This window comes from Pollicipes pollicipes, unplaced genomic scaffold (assembly GCF_011947565.3).
Source record: "Pollicipes pollicipes isolate AB1234 unplaced genomic scaffold, Ppol_2.1 Scaffold_6138;HRSCAF=7277_pilon_pilon_pilon, whole genome shotgun sequence".
Lineage (NCBI taxonomy): Eukaryota > Metazoa > Arthropoda > Thecostraca > Pollicipedomorpha > Pollicipedidae > Pollicipes > Pollicipes pollicipes.
Window position 1 is genome coordinate 29,683,900 of NW_023596818.1, and position 8,527 is coordinate 29,692,426.

Below are 8,527 nucleotides of genomic sequence, written 5' to 3' on the forward strand. Positions count from 1 at the left end.
CTGATCACCCCGTAGACTCGGAGCAGAGGGTTGTCTGAAAACTAATTTCAGGTGGTTTTTGCCGCTTTTGGTGACCTCCGACCTGACATAAGGTTGCCATGTCTTAGAAAGAATGGGATATCGGCGATATCTAGGCGCACCGATTGGTTAAGGTTTCATGGTGGTCAGTGCCGTAGGTTCGCGCATGCGGTCGTCTGCAGCTAATTTTGGTGTTTTTGACCGTTTTTCGGTGACCATCGCCCCACTCAAGGCTGCCATGCTCTGGAAAGAATAGAATATCGACTACGACGCATTGATTCGCGAAAGTGCTATGCTGATCGATTGGCTCGGAGAATGAGATTTTCTGCGACCCTATCTTTTCAGTTTTTGACATTTTTGGTGGCCTTTGACCTGATCGCCATGTTCCGAAATAGATAGATTATCGACCAAGTGGCGTCGTATGGTGAATGCTCCATCTCAATCGGCTGCATTGCCTTGGAGCCTAGGGCTGTCAACAGGTTTGGTCGGTCGTCAATTCCCTCGCCTTGAGAGAGGGGAGGATACGCGAAAGAGATATGGATCTCGAAATTAGTTCATTCACCTCACAGCTAAGACCTTATTATCTTTAACTCCGTTTCAGCCGACCAAGCGCATTTGGATAGTCCCTCGTGTTTCTACCGACTGTCATGTCGGTCGCGGTAAGTATCTGAAATCGACCTGGTTCCTAGAATTGCAGTGAGATATAACTATCGTTAAAAACGGGTGTCGTCAGCAAGAACGGAGCAACTTTAGAGCTGACGTAGCTTAAACGAAGTGTCAGCTTCACATCTATGCCACTAAATTTTGACTTAAAAATGCATTGAGTGTAGGAGTTGGAGTACAAATCCTCGTGCCTTTGACGCGCATGGAAAATCAGTTTATATCACTATACTAGTCGGCATTTAATGTCACGTCCCCTATCAAAATGGGCCACAAATGTCGTGGGTTTAAATAATTGACAAATCTCACATATTTTGCATATCATAGCCAGTGAGCCATCGCATGCATAGTGATCGCGTATGTCACTAAATGACTCAACAACAACTTTGCAATAAGTTTATCAACATCCTGTTAACAACATCTTGTCGACATCCCATTGGCATAAGTTCTTTAACATCCTGGTGACAACATCCTGTCAAAATCCAATTTTCATAAGTTTGCCAACGTGTTGAGTGCCGCTGTTGAACGCAGATATGATTTCGACAGCTCAAGAATTGAGAAATCATGAACTGTAGAACTGAGAAATCATGAACTGTAGAAGACTGAAGAAATCATGAACTGTAGAACTGAGAAATCATGAACCTGTAAGAACTGTAGGAGAAATCATGAGCTATAGAACTGAAAATCGTTAACTGTAGAACTGAGAAATCATGAACTGTAGACTGAAATCGCGAGCAGACTGTCGCCAGAAGGACGGATAACCCCAGTATATTTTCCATCATGGCCTGAAGCTTCCCGTGTGAGTAAAATGAAGCATCTCCGTCTCTAACACCTCTAAGTTCATTCGCATCACGAGGGATGCGAATAAACTTAATAAGCCAAAAGCTTTACTAAGAAAGTCAACAGGCTGATAACCGTGGCAAACGCTCTGGTGGGCGGGCAGCACTTCGGAGGCCACGTAAATATAGACTTGGTTATGCTTACGGCAAAGTAAAACACATACACCGAATAACCTCCTGAGACCAGTTGTATCCCAAATCCCTACACCTACCCATCATCTGGCAACATTTTAAATGGCATGATTGAACACTACATATCGGCAGAGCAAAGCTCGGGATCGACGGGAGAGTTCATTGATATTATCAGGTCTAGCAATATCACTGGTTCACTTGCTTCATTAAATGCAGAACGTCTGTTTACAAACGCGCCTGTTGATAAAAAAAAACAGATTATACTGGGCTGTGCTTACAATCACCCGACCTTGCCACCACTAAAACTGCCGCGATCCATCCTGCAGTCACCCAACCTTGCCACCACTAAAACTGTCACGATCCATCCTGCAGTCACCCAACCTTGCCACCACCAAAACTGTCACGATCCATCCTCGAAAACGATGCTCCGATGCTGCGCCATAGAGGCACTCTTCACTTGTCCAAACGGAAGATCTGTCTCAAGTAGATTGTGTCGCAATTGGATCACCACTCGGACGTTTGTTTGCTAAAGTGTATATGTGCTGGCTGGAGAGCCTTGTTCTAAAAAACTGAGCAATAAGCCCCATATATACTGCGGATACATCGATGGCATATTTGTTGATGTTAGAGACAAGGTCCATCTTCGTCAACTACAGGCAGCCATGCAGCGACAATCGGTGCTACAGTTTGCAAGTGGGGTGAGGTGAGTTCTTTTATTCTTTACATTAGAGGTAACCTGAGTGTATACAACGGTTAACCATCTCTCGACACCGATGTGAATGCGAGTAACAGATCTTTGTGACGAAAGTGCGTCGTAAACCTACCGATGCCGGTAAATGCGTGAACACGGCTAGCGAATGCTTAGAGCATTACCATGCGGCCGTTAGAGTACTCATATATTGATTCAACTAGTCCAGCACGTACAATGAACTTAAAGGGGGCAAGCAATTGCTCATTCATGACGGCATTCCAACAGCGCAATTGACCAAGAGGTTAGGCCCACCTTAAATTGACAAAACCTGAAACCACTCGACAAGAAACCGGCCACTAACTTTTTATTGAAATAAAATGCCCTCGTCATATAAGGTGGACGAAAAGGTTTTGCAGAACATCGCCAGGTCAAATATCCCACCGACTGACGAATACACTAAAATGCGACTTGCCATCTTTTACGAGAGCCCGACAACTAGCAGCCCCGCAACGGAAAACAACCTGACCGGAGACCAAAACCAGCTAAAAGCCACCAGTTCAGTGTATGGAATCAAATGTCCCAACGGCGACTGCCGGCTCCGTAACTCGACCTATCTTGGAATAACCATGACACGTCTATCACGGCGCATGGCAATGCACCTGTAGGGCGGAACACCAGACCAGCATATGCGCAAAATCCGCAATAAAAAGCTCCCACGCTCTGACCTTACTGAAAACACATGAATTTTAAACTCGTGTCCAAAGAAACACCGTTTACAAGTCCTCGAAGCCACCCTCATCACAGAAAGAATGTCTGATTTAAACAAATAGCTCAAGTCACGCATCACTGCAGGCCTGTTCAGTCACTGTACCAGTTCAGTCACCCAATGACAGCGTGGTAATTTGATGCCTTGAACTTGCCATGGTGTCAGAGAGGTTGGAGAAGTGAGGTATGTGTGTCTGGATGTGTTTTGTAGCGTGACCTGATATTTGGGCGCATGTTCTGTGGGCTGATGGTCCACATTTGATTATGTCTCGTAACGCCTGCGTCATGTTTCGCCATATTCGAATGCTTTCCGCCTGACTGCCTTACATTGCTTTGCTAGTGGAGAACGAGTGTTCTTGAAAATTAAGCCAGCTAAGAATAATATAGGTGGCCATAGACGAACTGATTTATGACATACCAATATCAACATAGGATTTAATTCTAACAGCCTATAAAACGCACAATATATGTATATATATATATATATATATATATATATATATATATATATATATATCTCTCTCTCTCTCTCTCTTCTCTCCTCATCGCTCTCCTCCTCCTCTCTCTCTCTCTCTCTCTTGAAGTGTGGCTTAAAATGACTTTAATATCTCCGTTATGCATAGAAATCCGGGGAAAAGTCAAACGTTTGGAGCATATCGAGGTCCTTGGATATCCTATTGGGCTGTCCACAGCCAGCTGACTTCGCTTATTGCAACCCCTGTTACATTGCAGTATTGCATGATCAAACGGTAATGTATGATAATGCCGCGTTAATTAAAAGGCAAAACTGTTAGCCAATGTCTTTTTTCGGAAAATTACATGCCGCTGTCATTTTCGATGGAAAAATGTTAACTTTCAGGTCGTGGGCAAGGCTGGCTGAACCACGCCAGACAGGCTTCTTTGGGTTAGATCCGTTACCGCTCAAGCAGGTTAGGACCAGTCCGTCCACTGCCCGGCTCTGTGGTAATCCGGGCCTGCCTCAACAGCACCAGCAGCGGACCGTCGACCGCAGTCAGTGACGTCACACTCGGGCTGAGTAAGCCGCGGCCGTCAGCCAATCAGCGTCCGACCCAACCGCCGACACATCAATATCGGCCCATGACGATCGTTTGCACCACAGGAGCCACGTTGGAAGCAGACACGCGTGGCACGCTCCGTTGTTGTTAGATACAAGCACTGCTTTTAACGGGGATGGAGCCGCGACGGAGGGTCACAGACCTCATACGTGAAGGCGAGGAGAGGAGACAACTGAGGATCCGTACGAAGTCTGACCCGTGGGCTCACCAGTCCCTCTGACGGCTGCTCTTCACCGCCTGAGAAGCTGTAAGCTGCCCCCGTGGAGAGATGGGTCTTGCTGCTGTCACGAGTTGCTGGAGGCGCTGGACGGCCTGGTGCACAGCCGTGAGCCGGTCCGTATCCTGCTGCTCGGCCTGGACGCGGCCGGTAAGACCACCATCCTGCACCGGCTCAAGCTGGGCGAGGTCGTCACCACCATCCACCACCATCGCCCGCTTCAACGCTCGGAGACGATCGAGTACCCGCAACATTCAGCTTACACCGTCTGGGACGTCGGCGGCCAGGAAGGGTCATCCGTCCACTCTGGCACCACTACTTCAGCAACTTCCAAGGGCCTCATCTACGTGGGTGACTCACTGGACCGTGAGCGTATCCAGGAGGCCGCTGACGAGCTCCGAGACATGCTGCCAGCATCATGAACTGCAGGTGGGTGGCGGTGTGTGCCGGCGGGCTTGGTAGCTCCAATGACGTGTCCTCCCCGCACCCCACCTTTCTCTCTCTCTCTCCTCTCTCCTCTCTCTCTCTCGCTCTCTCTCTCTCTCTTCTCTCTCTCTCTCTCTCTCTCTCTCTCTCTCTCTCTCTCTCTCTCTCTCTCTCCTCTCTTCTCTCTCTCTCTCTCTCTCTCTCTCTCTCTCTCTCTCTCTCTCTCTCTCTCTCTCTCTTCCTCTCTCTCATTCTCTCTCTCTCTCATTCTCTCTCTCTCTTATTCTCTCTCTCTCTCTTCATTCTCTCTCTCTCTCTCTCATTCTCTCTCCCTCTTTCTCTCTCTCTCCTCTCTCTCTCTCTCTCTCTCTCTCTCTCTCTCTCTCTCTCTCTCTCTCTCTCTCTCTCTCTCTCTCTCTCTCTCTCTCTCTCTCTCTCTCTCTCTCTCTCTCTCTCTCTCTCTCTCTCTCTCTCCTCTCTCTCTCTCTCTCTCTCTCTCTCTCTCTCTCTCTCTCTCTCTCTCTCTCTCTCTCTCTCTCTCTCTCTCTCTCTCTCTCTCTCTCTCTCTCTCTGCCTCTGCTAGATTCTATTTCGGTATCTAAGACTTGTGCATTTCGTTGCACCGTGATTCGCATTTCCGCTTTGGCGCCTGTTGGGTCTAACGGACATACTTGAAGTCAGGTGTTTTCCCCTGAACTCCAGAAAATGTTTTTGTTGTTTCGCCCCATCAATGCCATCTTCAATGAGCGTTCTGACACGTTCTCTTGACTGCTACAGCACATACCGGTGGTCGTTCTGGCCAACAAGCAAGACATGCCTCGAGTCATGACTCCAAGCGAGGTCACCGAACGACTGGACCTCTGCAAGCTGACCCAGCAGCCGTGGCACGTGCAGGCTACTTCAGCCACACAGGGCGAGGGCCTGTACGAGGCCCTGGATTGGCTCTCCAGGGAAATCGGAAGGAGGCGCTAGGCCCGGCCCCAAGTGAAAAGCACAAAACAACCGACGCGGCCCGAACCGTACCAGAGTATTGCGTAACCTCAAAGATCAGAACGACACGCAGTCAAGTTTTGGTGACTTCAACGCAAGTAATTGGAGCCAACTCTGTCGCTGTAATGTCACGTGGTCTGATTCGAGAATGTTTCGCAGTCCGATCGAACTGTACTGCTTTTTCCATCACCGCGTTAGCATATCCAATGACACACACCTGTCTTACCTACCTGCCTACTCCTGGCACTCCCACATATCTGCCTTTTCACCGCTTACCTGCCTTTGCCTCTACCTGCCTCTGCCGCTTGTCATTTCAAACACTATTCCGCAGGTCGAAAACACCGAACGCAATCCAGAATTTCTGTTCCCATGTATCTGTTATCTGTTCTACATCCCTCTGCGAGATCATACCGTTCTGCACCCGTACAATCAGTCTGTTTTCCCGATCCTGGTCACAGTGAGATCAGCCTGCCCACCGGCCCCGCCCGTCGCGGGGTAACACTACTCTTCCGCTGCTGCCCGCTGTGGCATCAGTCCACTCGTCGCGTGCGGTGAGCTCTCTTCCTGCCCGCTGTGGGACTAGTCTACCGTCGTGGGGTTAGTCTGCCCTGCCCCTGCGACGGTATCGCTCGCCGCTGAATCAGCCGGCCCCGCCCCCCTGAGCCAGTAAGGAAGCCGTGGGCGACGACTGAGTGGCGTCACCAGGGGGTACAGGCCGGCCCTGCTCTCCGGAGCCGCTTAGGAAACTGTAGGAAACCTTCTCTCGCCCACCTCTTCAGCCGTGGAGCTTTGTGCTACGCTGTGACTGTCGATGTCCGGTGCAGGAATCGCGTAGTTAAAGTGCGCTGCTCGATGGCGTTCATCGAAGTAAACCTGTGGACAGCATGTCCAAAATGTTCAACTACTCATACTGTAAGTTATTTCCTTGGCATGTCGGACCTGCGATCTCCCAGCGTATCAACTTCCCCATACAAAAATGTCGGACTCCAGGCGACGTTAGTGGGGACAATAGCCATTCTTTTGCTTTCGTTCTTTGCGTTCGGTGCCTGAAACTCGATTCAAGGGTGAAGCTACTTGAGAGTGTCCCGTATGGTGGTCGGTATGTGGTGAACTAATCAAAAGTTGCTGGAACAGACGACGGAGTGCTGCACAATATTTCCGCTGCTTGCTTCAATCAAGCGTCTCTTTTGGTGCTCGCCATGTTTTCCGCTACTCCGCTTCAAACCGGATGATAAAATGGTGCTCGGACGTGCTCGATTGTGCTCGTGCTCGCTACCACACCTTTCCGTTAATGGCATCAGTTCGTCCGTTGTGAATGGTGTGGACAGTTTCCACTCAGAAGGCACTGCTACCATACATGTGTGCTGCACGCAGTCTTTCTTGATTCAGCTGTGCGTGAGCGGAGTCAATTCTTACTCAGCATGCTTGGGCATAAAATGAAACAGAGTGGAGTGGACAAATAGTTGCAAGGCGAGATCAAGACCCACGTCTCACACCGTGATTGTGATACGAATCAACAGCTGATTTCATCCAAAACGCATGGGTGGGTCTGACCATGATTTTGAATCAAGCAGGACAGTACCTGAATCACTACGCCAACAAGCGTGACTCGTACAGATTCAGTGCTTCTCGTTGTAAAACGGCATAAACAGTTCAGGTTGGCGTCTATTTTAGTTTTTTTTTGTTTCTTCTTCCAGTTTGCCTCCGTTCTTAGTGAACATGAGATTCACCGTTTATAGGGGCTACCAATAGGATCAGTAACCCAGCCAAGCTCATTTCCTTATTTTCATGCGTGAATTTCGTGTAAATTCCACCCGGATCCGATTCGGATCACAGTTGAGACTCTGGATTGTATTTACCAGGTTTTGACGGACGAGGTCTAAAAGGAGGCTGCTGACGAGCTCCGAGACATGTTGCAGAACCATGACCTGCAGGTGGGTGATGATGCGCGCCGGTGGGCTGGGCAGCTCCGACCACGTGCCGCCCTCTTTCGCTCTCGCTAATAGGTGTGCAACCAGCACTCACTCACAAGTTCGCAATTCATTTGAAAAACAACATTTTTAAAGAATAACTGAGATGCCCTAAAGACGTTACGTTTCTTGCGGCAGAATCGCACACCATTCTTTGCAAATAGTTGGAACCACATCTGTTTGATATTTGCCATAGACGAGCAAACCCGTGAAGGTCTCGCCTGGCAGCACAACAAACCTTTCAGCTTTATTTCACTGCACACTCGTTTCAAACATCAGTCTGATCCTCAGCCGTCCTGATGTGTTTTGGGGATAGAAAAGTTTGCAAAGCAGCAAAGCGAGAGTATCATCAACACCTATCGGCCATCACATCTGATCAAAACGCTAACGAATCACTCATCAGAGCAGTCTGCACGCAGTGCTGCTGCGGCCTCACAGTTAGATGATCGTAGTGTCTGCCGGACTGGCGGAGCTCCGGAGCAGTCGCTGACTGTTCCGCGACGCACACCTGGCGCCGCTGACACCCGGCGCTGACCGGCGGTGGACCAGCTGCGGACACTGCGACCTGCACCTTCCGGTGACGCCACTCAAACGTGACCCACGGCTTTCTTATTGACTCCGGAGGGCAGGGCCGGCCTGTACCTCCTGGTGACGCCACTCAGTCGTTGCCCACGGCTTCCTTAGTGGCTCCGGAGGACAGGGTCGGCTGATTCAACGGCGAGCCGGACCGCCGCAGGGGCGGA

At 49.5% G+C, this 8,527-nt stretch overlaps 1 pseudogene; it reads left to right on the forward strand.

Moving 5' to 3' along the window:
• Positions 1-665: 665 nt before the first annotated feature.
• On the forward strand, positions 666-7,240 carry LOC119105548 (ADP-ribosylation factor 4-like; annotated as a pseudogene).
• The last annotated feature ends 1,287 nt before the right edge of the window (positions 7,241-8,527 follow it).